Source organism: Pan paniscus, chromosome 5, assembly GCF_029289425.2.
Source record: "Pan paniscus chromosome 5, NHGRI_mPanPan1-v2.0_pri, whole genome shotgun sequence".
NCBI lineage: Eukaryota > Metazoa > Chordata > Mammalia > Primates > Hominidae > Pan > Pan paniscus.
In genome coordinates this window covers 18,914,127-18,926,422 of record NC_073254.2, presented here as the reverse complement: position 1 = coordinate 18,926,422, position 12,296 = coordinate 18,914,127, and positions in this window count along the sequence as shown.

Below are 12,296 nucleotides of genomic sequence, written 5' to 3'. Positions count from 1 at the left end.
ATTTTTAAAAATTTTATTTTCTTGTTAAAAACACTTATTAAGATCCCAGAGTGACTTTTAAAAAAGACATAGGTTGACAACATCTTGGTAGACTTCACTGATACCGTGACACCTGTTTAAACAAGAGTGCCTCCCAACTTGCTCCAAAACATGCTTTCTGAACCAGGGTCACAGGAGGAAAAAACCCCAAAACACTCCCTTTTAATAGTGCTTACCAGTTCTAACCCCGTCCCAACACCATAATGACCCATGAGGCCTGACATGGACTAGGGAGACATTATGATGAGGAGAGATGGGAGGTGTCATTGAATCACGCGGCCTTCCCTGTTTGGGGGAGGATTATTCTTCGACCTACTCTCCTACCTTATTCTTGTGAGGAGTTTCCCTCACGAGGCCCTCCAGCCACAGGCTGTGGTGGAATTTGAACCTTATCAGACATGGTATGAGTGTTATCATGGGACCCCAAGAAGTCATGTTAAAAGTGAAGGGATCAGATGATTAATGCAATTAAGGCAAGATGTTCTAGGACAAAGGGCAATGCGTGGAGTAGCTCTGTATAAGAAAATGCAGTGGCCTGGAAAAACAATACAGAGGAAATAGTCACTCGAAGGGCTTCACCGTCACTGAAGCACAGAGCTCAGAAAATCCCACCTCTTCTGAAGAGTGTGGGCGACAGTTGGTTGTTCTTCCTGGCAGCTTGCTGGTAACAGTTATAACCCTCCCAAGAAGGGCTTTGGGTGCCCTGAAGCTTCAAAAGGCTACAGTGATGACAGGCTGAGGTGGGTGTGCCTGCTTGGGCCTACAAATACCCCACCATGGTCTGACTTAGGCTTACCTGGGCTCCTGTGATCAGCACAGTGACTGCCTGGGGTCAGAGGGAGTTTCTGTCTCTCCATTCTTCTCAACCAATTCAACAACTGTGTATCAGGTTCTATTCATGAAGTTCTCTACAGTTTGCTGGGGAAGTCGTCTCTTCCCCAGGCCAAATTTTCTCCAAAGTATCCTACACAACCTGGCTTCAATATCTGTCCAGACCTGTTGACACATTCTAGTTTGTTAAAATCCCAGGACAAGAAAGTGCAAACGTCCATCACTGTAGTGTTAACTCCAGCTAGATGAGGACATGCTCTGGCGGGATGTGACCATTGCTTAGAAGCTTAGATTCCCTGCTTCTGCAGTCCCCTGTCACCACAGCTCATGCTGGAGCCCATCCTGGTTCCAGAATTCTGCCTGTAGTTTTCAAAAGGGGAATAAGCTAGATCCCAATAAGCGCATGAGCCTATCCTTTTTGGGTGCAAGGCCCTGTGCAAATCAACCCAAGGACCTAACCTCTTCTGTCCTATCCCAACATCTTTATCCCTGGGAGATCAGGTTAAGATAGTGTATTAGTCAGGATTCTTCAGAGGGACAGAGACAATAGGATACATATATACGAAAGGTAATTTATTGGGGAGAATTGGTTCACATGATCACAAAAAGGAAGTCCTACCATCAGGTAGGCCATCTGCAAGCAGAAGAGGAAGAGAGGCCAGCAGCATGCTGCAGTCCAGTCCAAAAGCCTCAACACCAGAGAAGCTGACAGTGTAGCCTCCAGTCCAAGGCTAAAGACCCAAGGTCCCCCAGGAGGCTACTGGTGCAAGTCCCACAGTCCAAAGGCCAAAGAACCTGGAGTTCAGATGCCCAAGGAGGGCAGGAGAAAATATACCTACTGCTCTGGAAAAGAGAGAGAGCATTAAAAAGAAAGCCAAGCAAGCTGAATTTCCCTTTCTCCTGGTTGCTTTGTTCTAGCTGTGTTGCCAGCAGATTGCATGGTGCCCGTCCACACTGAGGGCAGGTCTTCCTCTCTCGGTCACTGACTCACGCATCAATCTCCTCTGGAAACACCCTCACAGACACACCCAGAAACAATGCTTCACCAGCCATCCAGGCATCCCTCAGTTCAGTCGACACCTAAAATTAACCACAATCAATTGACATCCAGAGTTTAGGCAGAATAGAAAATGACTGCTTCTTCATCTTTAGGCGGTGCATGAATGGCCTTGAATGCAAGCCTCAAATGTAACAAGAAAAAATGTTCTTGCTCTTTCTATTGCATAACAGTACACATATATAAGGGCTTTTGTATTTTTCTGTTGAGTTTAGTATCATTTAAATGCTCTACAGTACAGTTACACGTCAGTGGCAGAATCAGGACTCGAATCCGGATCTTTTCCTTCCAAGGCCCTTGCTGACAGAAAGACTGAGTTTTTAAAATTAAGTAGGTCCGAATAGCTGGGCCAAATCTCACACTTTGAAAAAGAGGACAAGCATTTGTGTAGAGGAGCAGTTTGGGTGCCTACCCTGGGAGAGTGCAGTAGGGTGAGAAGATAAATAGAAATTTTTCACTGTAAATTTCTATTGTTCTTCAGGCCCAAGGATCTGGGAATTTCTAGGACAATGCAGTTTTGAACATCAAAAATCTGCCTCATTCCTCCAGGGCTCAAGTCTGAAATATATTCAAGACCTCACCAATAATTGCTAATCAAGGAAACCATATCCGCAAAGAGAAGCAGTTTATCTGACAAATATTCTTTTTTTTTTTTTTTACACAGAAATGGAAAATAGATTGAATCCTGAATCTCTTGAATCCTAAATAAGCCTTAATTCAAGGAATACTCTACTATTTATGATAATCCAATGACAAACACAATGCTGCTTAAATGAAACGCATTTACCCTGGGGCCACTCGGTGAAATTGTCTTATGAGGCCGCTTTAGTGGTTTAGGGAGTGCCCTTCAATAATGCATTATTTAAGCTAAATGGATTTTAAAGGCCCTGTTAAACTCTTGACAATTTTTTTTAATTGAAGGTAGTGATGGTGAGATGGATATTTGAAGTGACCTAGAAATTATGAGGCAGGAAAAATAATGACAGAACACATTGATATGCTCTCTTATTTCTGGAGCTGGTATAACCTAAGCATAAATGGGACCATTGAGAGGGGACTAATTATTTTTCCCCTTGGAGAAAAAAACACTAGCTACAATGCAAACAGCGACACCTGAATCAAGACATTCCATTTTTGTTTAGTTCTAGCATCTCACAGTCAAGTTAAAAAAAAATAAACTGAACTACTACCTGAGATTAGAAGGCTCAAAATAGTAAGGGGAGAACAGGGTCCAAAACACACTGCTTTCATCATTTTTAATGTGAATTTCCCTCAGTTTTATTTCACATTTTCTCATCTTATTAATACAATAGCACGGGTATAATTTGGCCTCTAGTTGATGGGTCAGAGTTCTTATCCAGAGAAGTGTACTTGTTAGCGGTGGAATGTATCTGAGTCACACGACACCAGAGTATGTTACCAGCGGCGAATCCATACAGATCTGCAGCAACCTCAATTCTTGCCTCCCCAGGAGAAAGAATTCAGCCAGGGGCATAAGGCAGAAGGAGAGACCAAGGCAAGTTTTAGACCAAGAGTGAACATTTATTAAAAAGTTTTAGAGCAGAAGTGAAAGGAAGTAAAGTCCACTTGCAAGAGGGCCAACCAGATGGCTTGAGAGATCAAGTGAGTGGTTTGACCTTTTGACTTGAGGTTTCATATGTTGGCCTACTTCCGGGGTCTTGTGTTACTTCCCCCGCTTCCTTCCTTCGGGTGGGCTCTCCGCATGTGCAGTGGCCTGCTAGCCCTCGGGAGGGAAGCATGCGCAGTGTGTTTACTGGAGTTGTGCGCATGCTCCCTTGAGGCATTCTTACCTTACCAGTCTAGCATTCCTAGAGGAAGGTCATATGCTAGTTAAACTCCACCATTTTGTCCCTTAGTGCACATGCTTGAGCCCACTTGCCCAACTCCGGAGATCTTACAGGGAAGCTGCTGATCACCAGTTTCAGGTGTTTTCTATCTACTGGGAGACCGCCTTTCCCTGCTACCAGCTGCAACCAATTATTATTTTAGAGAGACAGTTAACAACCTCCTGACCATCACCAAATGGCCACTTGACATTCCTGGTGTGCCTGTGTTGGGAGGAGCCCTCTCCTGCCTGAGAGCTGCTGTGCTCTGAGAGCTGCTTGCATTTTCCATTTTCCCAGTTTGAGCTAATCATAGGTCTAGACCTCATTCTCTCTTCTTACTCAGTGCAGCGCATTTGCTCCTAAATGCAAATGCTGAGCTCAGAAAGTGCCCAGTAGAAGAGTTCCCACATAGGGAATGAGCATTCATTACTGAACTTCTGCCTTGTTTTATTCTTACTTATTTAGACTGTCCTTAAACACAAATTACTGGCAAGCAACAAATAGCGATTGTGTTGCACACCATATGCTTTTCACATGTCAATAAAACCAGCCACTTACTCAAGAGTCTCATTTCGATGTCACCTGTCAGTCCCAGGTGTAGATAGCTATAGGTACAAGTGTGGACCTTTATCATTGTCTCCCCTTTCCCCATGCAGCCCTTCCTCCAGTTTCTCTAACAGCAACCTGTGTACTTCTCCTTCATAGACTCTTCCAGCTGTGACTGTGTGTAATAATTTGTTTAAAAGCCACCTCCTCAGCTAAACCTAGGCCCGAGGAGGGCTGGAATGACATTTACCACTGTATCCGCAGGTTGAGCACACTATGCAGGACCTATAATCAGTAGTTAATTCATATTTATTGAATGAATATAGAATGATGGGAGCCCCCAAAGCAGGCTATATCATTCAGGTCAGGACCTGACCAACTGTGCTGCCATTGCTCTGTCTAACTGCTGTTTCTGGGCTGTGTTTCACATGTCACTCCAGTTGCATTGCTTGGGCTCCAGGATGACATACTTCTTTGATTCTTATCACATACTCCTTTGCTTTCCCAGGCTCCTGAGCATTCTAGGGACTCTACAGGACGGTGGTTGTCATTAATTAAACAGTGTTTCTCACTATCCCACTACACACCTGGCTGCTAAAACCCACTTATGAACCGAGCTCAAATTTCCATCCTCAAGGCTCCTGGGCCCCAGGCAAATCACAGGGTGTGCTTAGACCCCTGCTTTCACCATTTCAAATGGAATTTACCTCAGCTTTATTTCATATTTCCCCATCTTATTAATAAAATAGCGTGGGTATAATTAAGCCTTTCATTGATGGGTCACAGTTCCTATCCAGAGAAGTGCACTGAATTGCCAGATACAATGATGGCTTCTTCAGGGTTAAATGGGGAGAGAGTCATCATTCCCTGGGGTGGCGGGGGCAGGGACGAAAATGGGGAGGATTGATTCCAGGAGCCCCCTCAGATACCAAAATCCACAGATGCTCAAGCCCTTGATATAAAATGCCATAGTATTTGCACATAACCTATGTATATCCTTCCATATACTTTAAATCACCTGTAGATTATTGTAGTACTAATGCAATGTAAATGCTATGTAAATTGTTGCTATATTGTGTCATTTTTATCTGTATTATTTTTTATAGTTACATTGGTATTTCTTAAAGTTTTTTCAACATTTTTGAGCCATGGTTGATTCAATCTATGGATGCAAAATCCATGGGTATGAAGGGCTGACTGTATCTCCAAAGCAAGCCTCTCAGACTCCAGTGGCATCAGCCTCGCCTGGAGGGTTTGTTACAACACGAATTGTGAGGCTTTACCCCAGAGTTTCTGGTTCAGCAGGACTGGGGTGAGGCTGGTGGATTTGCATTTCTGTCCCGTTTCCAGGCAATGCAAAGCTGATGCTGCAGTCCAGGAACCCCACTTTGAGAACCCCTGCTCTCACTTGACCCCAAAAGCCCTGTGTTGAAGTCCAAGCCCTGTCTCCACCAAGTTCACTCTACTACATTTATAAATCATTTCTCCTGTGTTGGAGCATTTGAATGCCTTACCCTCTACTCTGCATTTCCCGGCTATCAGCTAAGTGGCTTCAAAGCTGAAGTGACCCTTTCAGGCCCTGCAGGATCTGATTCATCAGTTTGAATGCATCCTTTATTTTATGCATTTACCAGTCCAAGGCTGGCAGGGCACTGAAAGCCCCAGCTCACCCGTAAGTGTAGCCTGTGACCTCGGAGATTGTGTGCTGCTTCCTAAGAAGCCTTGTAGCCGTGGAGTCAGCATCGTCAGCATTTGGTGCAGGATTCAGGCAGCCTAATTTCTAGAGAAATCCCTCCCTCTCATTTAAGGAGCCCATCGCTGTAAAATGCAAACTTCCCCAGGAGCCTGAATGTTAGCTGGGACCTGAGAAAAAGTCCAAGAATATGGCCCCGACCCCTCTGGGACTGTGAAGAAGACCATTTGTAATACAGCTGATCCAGGAGGCGAGGCACCTGGGTGCTCACATAAAACCCTTTGCTCTGTTTCGTAGGAAGCCTCCAAGACCACATCCCCCGACATCCTAAGTGATGTGAGTCTGGCTGAGCAGCACCCACCGGAGGTAAGCAAGATTGGACCAGCATCAGCCATGCCCTGCAGAAGGGGTGAGGGCATGAGGGCAAGGGGAGGGCAGCCTAGAGCAAATAATTCCTTCCAGAAGAAATGATGGTGTGCAGCAGTCCCCCTGCCCCTGCCCCTGCCCCTCACTGCTGTATGTGAGGAGTGGGCTGCTACTCTTTGCACTGGGCTAAGCAGCCGGGCTGCAGGGCTGGCTTTGGATGCATCGGCCGGTGGTAGGGTGCAGAGAGATGGTCTGTGCGCTGGTGCCCACCAGCCTGAAGGACCAGAGCGGAGGACCCGTCTCACCTACCACAGGGTGTGGCCCCAGAGGCTGCCTGCAGGGGTGGAGCAACCCACAGAGGGTGGATCCCAAGGCCAGGGTCTAAAGGTGGCTTCAGAAGCGGCCCCAGAAGGAGGGGGCATGTTGCTCAAGTCTTGTGAAGGGCATCGGGAGAGACAGTAGAGACAGGGTTTTGCCATGTTGGCCAGGCTGGTCTCGAACTCCTGGCCTCAAGTGATCCGCCCTGCGGTCCTCCTAAGTGCTGGGATTACAGGCATGAGCTACCGTGCCTGGCCAATTTTTCAAATGGAAACAGTTTTGTTTTTCTGAAAATAAACGTAATATATCATTACAAAAAAAAAGTCCATATGGAAAAATAGACATTAAAAAATGAAAATGACCTGTAATCTCACTCACCAGAGACACTTACGGTTAATGTTTGTTTACATATGTTCAGATGTTTTCCTCTCTGGACCTGCACACATACACAGATTTTTCTTTCATGCCGTCTTTATGTTTGTCCTTTTTCAAAAATGGAATCATGTTGTAGGTGTTGATCCTTAAGCCTACATTTACTTAACCATACGTCATACTTCACAATATGTATCGTAGACTTCTTTCCCAGTCAGTAAACACATGTCAGTGGTCACTGGTTCTCAGAGGCCATTCTGCCCCCTATCAAGGGTGGACTGGAAATTTGTGGGGGCTTTTCTGGTTGAGGGGTTCCTGGCATTTAGTGGGTGAGGTCCCAGGGAAGTCAGTCCCTCCATTGACGATTATCCCACATAATTTTGAAATATCACACCAGACATTCATGTAGTTGAAAATTCCTGCTTAAAATAATCTGAGCCAAGGCATAAACTTCATTTTAATTTAGACACGACTGATTTTTGCATGTTTTTAACATACACGATGTTTCTCAGGTATGTTGAGGGGTATTAAGGGAGGATTGTACCTTGCTTTGTTGGAAAATCCCATCCGCAATTGCCACTCAGCGGGATCCTGAGATCTGAGCTCCCAACACACACGTTTGAAGGGTCAACTTTCCTGGCTGGGACCTTCATGGTGGTTTTACACAGGGCAAACTTCACACACTCGGCATTTCCTCGTGTATGCATGCCTGTGCATTCCCATGTTGAAACGTTTCATTATAGATTCCTCTTTTTTTATTTCTCCTTTATATTACAGCGAAGGCAATGTATTGATTTTTTAAAACTTATGTGTGTTTTAAAACACACATAAAGGGCCGTTATATTGATTTTTTAAAAAATCATATATATAGGTTATATTATCTATGAATTTCATTTCAGGATAGCAAAAGGAGCATTACAGGCACTTATCATAAAAAGGAGGCATTGCTCAGCTTGGGTGTGCTTAAGCTGAGAACCACTGATCCGTATCATCACATTTAACTCAGCCACACTCCCATGCTCACGGGCATCATGGTTTATTTGGCAAATCTATCACTGATAAATACTGAGGTGTGTGGGTTTATATAAGCAATACTCTGATGAACAAACATATTTATAAATATACTCTCTAGGCACTCACTGAATTATTTCCTTAGGAAAAAACTTCATAGGAGTAGAATTGCTGAGTCAAAGAGTATGCACATTTTCCATTTTGGTGTACTTTTTCCAAATTATCTCTTCATGAATGTATGAGTCACACCCATGTGAGACTCGGCGAGGGGAAGATGATGTCAGGCAGCAGGCACTGCAGGTGCTGGTTCCTGGGGTGGGGGACAGCGGAGGTCCCTTGCATGGGGCCGGAGGTTGGGGGCAGTAGTTCTCTGCTTCAACAGAACAATGCCTCATTGTAATTAATGTCCTTCCTGACCCAGTGGCCCCTGTGGAGTTAGCGAGGATCCTTTCATACGTTTCTTTCCAGCATAAACTATAAACAGGCATGAGTGGATTCTGTTAATTGCAACAAATACAGTCATGTGTCACTGAGTGACGGGGATGCATTCTGAGAAATGCACTGTTGGGTGATTTTGTTGGTGGAATGTACCATGGAATGTACTTACCTACACACCTAGGCTGTATGGTAGATCCTATTGCTCCTAGGCTACAAACCTCTACAGCAGGCTACTGTGCTGAATACTGTAGGCAACTGTGACACAATGGGATGTATTTGTGCACCTAAACATACTGAGACATAGAAAAGGTACAGAAAAAAATATGGTATAAACGGTAAAAAGTGGTCCACCTGTATAGGGCCCTTACAATGAATGGAGCTTGCAGGATGGAAGTTGCTCTAGGTGAGTCAGTGAGTAGGGAGTGAATGTGAACACTTGGTACATTCGTGTGCACTACTGCAGACGTTATACACGTTGCACACTGAGGCTACACTTGATTTCTTTTTAAAAATTGTTCTGTTTTCAATGAGTTCACCTTAGCTTACCAGAACTTTTTTACTTTATAAACTTTTTACCTTTTTAAAACTGACGGTTGTAATAATACTTAGCTTAAAACACAAACACAGCTAGGTACAGTGTCTCACGCCTGTAATCTCAACACTTTGGGAGGCTGAGGTGGGAGGACTGCTTGAGCCCAGGAGTTCTAGACCAGCCTGAGCAACATACCAAGTCCCTGTCTCTACAAAAAAATTAAAAAGTTTAGGCCAGAAATGGTGGCTCATGCTTGTAATCTCAGCACTTTGGGAGGCTGAGGCAGGTGGATCACCTGAAGTCAGGAGTTTCAGACCAGCCTGACCAACATGGTTAAACCCTATCTGTACTAAAAATAGCAAACAATTAGCTGGGCATGATAACACCCACCTGTAATCCCAGCTACTCAGGAGGCTGAGGCAGGAGAATCACTTGAACCCAGGAGGCGGAGGTTGCAGTGACCTGAGATTGCACCATTGCACTCCAGCCTGGGTGACAGATCAAGACTCTGTCTTAAAATAAATAAATAAGTTTAGCCAGGTGTGGTGGCATGCACTTATGGCCCTAGATACTCAGGAGGCTGAGGCAGGAGGATTGCTTCAGCCCAGGAGTTTGAGGCTGCAGTGAGCTATGTTGCAACTACTGTGCTTTAGCCTGGAAGACAGAATAAGACCCTGTCTAAAAAAGAAAAAATCAAAAGAAAAACACACAAACACATTGCATAGCTACCCAAAAAGGTTTTCTTTCTTTATATCCTTATTCTATATGATTTCTTCTATTTAAATTTTTTTTTGTTTTTTTTTTTTACTTAAAATTTATTTTTGGTTAAAAAGTAAAACACACACACATTAGCCTAGGCCCACACAAGGTCAGAATCATCCACATCACTGTCTTCCACCTCTCCTCCACTGGAAGGTTTTCAGGGGCAGTAACATACACAGAGCTGTCATCTCCTATGATAACAATGTCTTCTTCTGGAATCCCTCCTGAAGGACCTGCCTGAGGCTGTTTTACAATTAACTTTTTATAGATGGAAAGAATACACTCCAAAATAATGACTAAAAAGTATAGACTAGTAAATACACAAACCAGTGACAGTAATTTATTGTCATAATCAAGCATTATGTGCTGTACATAATTGCATGTCCTCTACTTGTATGTGACTGTCAGCACAGTAGTTTGTTCACACCAGCATCGCCACACACACGAGTAATGCATTGTACTATGACATGAGGATGGCTACGACATCACTAGGTGATAGGAGGTTTTCAGCTCCATTATAATCTTGTGGACCCACCATTGTTTATGCAATCCATCATTGCCCAAAACACTGTTATGCAGTGCATGACTGTATTCCCGACTGATGCAGAAACTTAGCTCGGTTTCAAGTGACTTCAGTCTATCTTAGTGCTGTTTCTCACTTGGACTTTGTTATGTGTTGGACTGAGTCCCCCCCTCAATTTCTGTATTGAAGCCTTCACCCCTGGTACCTCAGAATGTGACCTTATTTGGAGAGAGGGTTGTTGCAGATGTAAACTAGTGAAGGCGGGGTCGTACTGGGATAGGGTAGGCCTGTCATCCAATATGACTGGTGTCCTTATAAAAAAGGGCCATTTGCACGCAGACATGCACACAAGGAGAAGGCCATGTGAAGATGAAGATAGAGATCAGGAGGATGCTTCTGTTAGCCAAGGAACGTCAAAGCTTGCCAGCAATCTACCAGAAGGTACCAGAGCAGCGTGGAACAGATGCTCCCTCCCAGCCCTCAGAAGGAACCAACTCTGCCAACACCTTGACTTTGGACCTTAAGACAATAAGTTTCTGTTGTTTAAGCCCCCAGCTTGCAGTGTTGTTTCTTTTTTTTCTGAGATGGAGTTTCGCTCTTGTTGCCCAGGCTGGAGTGCAATGGAGCCATCTCAGCTCACTGCAACCTCTGCCTCCCGGGTTCAAGTGATTCTCCTGCCTCAGTCTCCCGAGTAGCTGGGACTGCAGACACATGCCACCACACCAGGCTAAGTTTTGTGTTTTTAGTAGAGATGGGGTTTCACCATGTTGGCCAGGCTGGTCTCAAACCATGTTGGCCAGGCTGGTCTCGAACTCCTGACCTCAGGCGATCCACCCACCTCGGCCTCCGAAATTGTTGGGATTACCAGTGTGAGCCACTGCCCCTGGCCTGTATTACTTTCTTATTGCAGCGCTAACAACTAGTACAGACTTCTAAGCTTCAATTCCTGAACGTATCAAGACCTTATAGCAGAAGTGCCATCACTGCCCAGTAGAATTGTTGAATGTTAAAGCTTGAGGCAATCTCAGGTGTGATCTTGTCCACCCTCAAACTGTGACATACAAAGAATTAAAATCCAAACAGGGCAGTGACTGTCCAAAATCAAACAGCTGGTTGGCAGCAGGGCCAGGTCTAAAACCCTGATCTTTTAGGTCCTTCCCAACTTCCCTTCTGCTGTGATGAGAACTAAAAGGGCAGCAAAGCTCCATAGGTAGGTTTGGGCACAAAATGCCCTGCGAGGCTTATAACTACTATGTCATTATATCCCATCAAAATCACCTGGGGAGTCTTTAAAAGACGAGTGTGGGCCTCTTCCCAGGACTCACTGAATCACATTTCTCAGAGTGTGATCTGAAAATCTGCATATTTTAAATTTTCAACTGGTTTGAAAATTCTTGCACACCACCCTCCTCTATGGCTGCAAGTGAGGGGGTGGGCCTGGCTGGGGGGCAAACAGCCTGGGTTGGGGGCTGCCAGCTGTGTGACCTTGGGCACCCTAGTGAAGTTCTCTAAGTCTCAGCTTCCTCATATATAAAAGGAAAGAACAGTGATGCCATTTATTGCCTCATTAGGATGTATAGAATCAAAAAAGAAAATTCAGGTATGGCACATAGCAGGGTGCCTGGCATGTAGTAAACACTCATTAGAATTCAGCTATTATTATATTGTTATTCATAAAGAAGTGGGCATGACATTTACGACGCCTAATCTTCAGGCCCCGCCACTCCCCAATGTCAGGGGCTGTGCTTTGCCTGTGTTTTCCTCCTCTAACGAGGTCATAGACTCACACTAGTCTCTTTGCCTGGATATCTTTCTCCATCTCCCCAAATCCTACTCACCCTTCCAGGACAAGTGTCACCTCCTCTTGGCACCTTCCTTAGTCCCCAAAGTCACGTGCTGGCTTCCTCCCTGTGTCCCCAGCCCCTTGTCCAAACCTCCTCTTGGCCTCGTTCCCAGTCCGA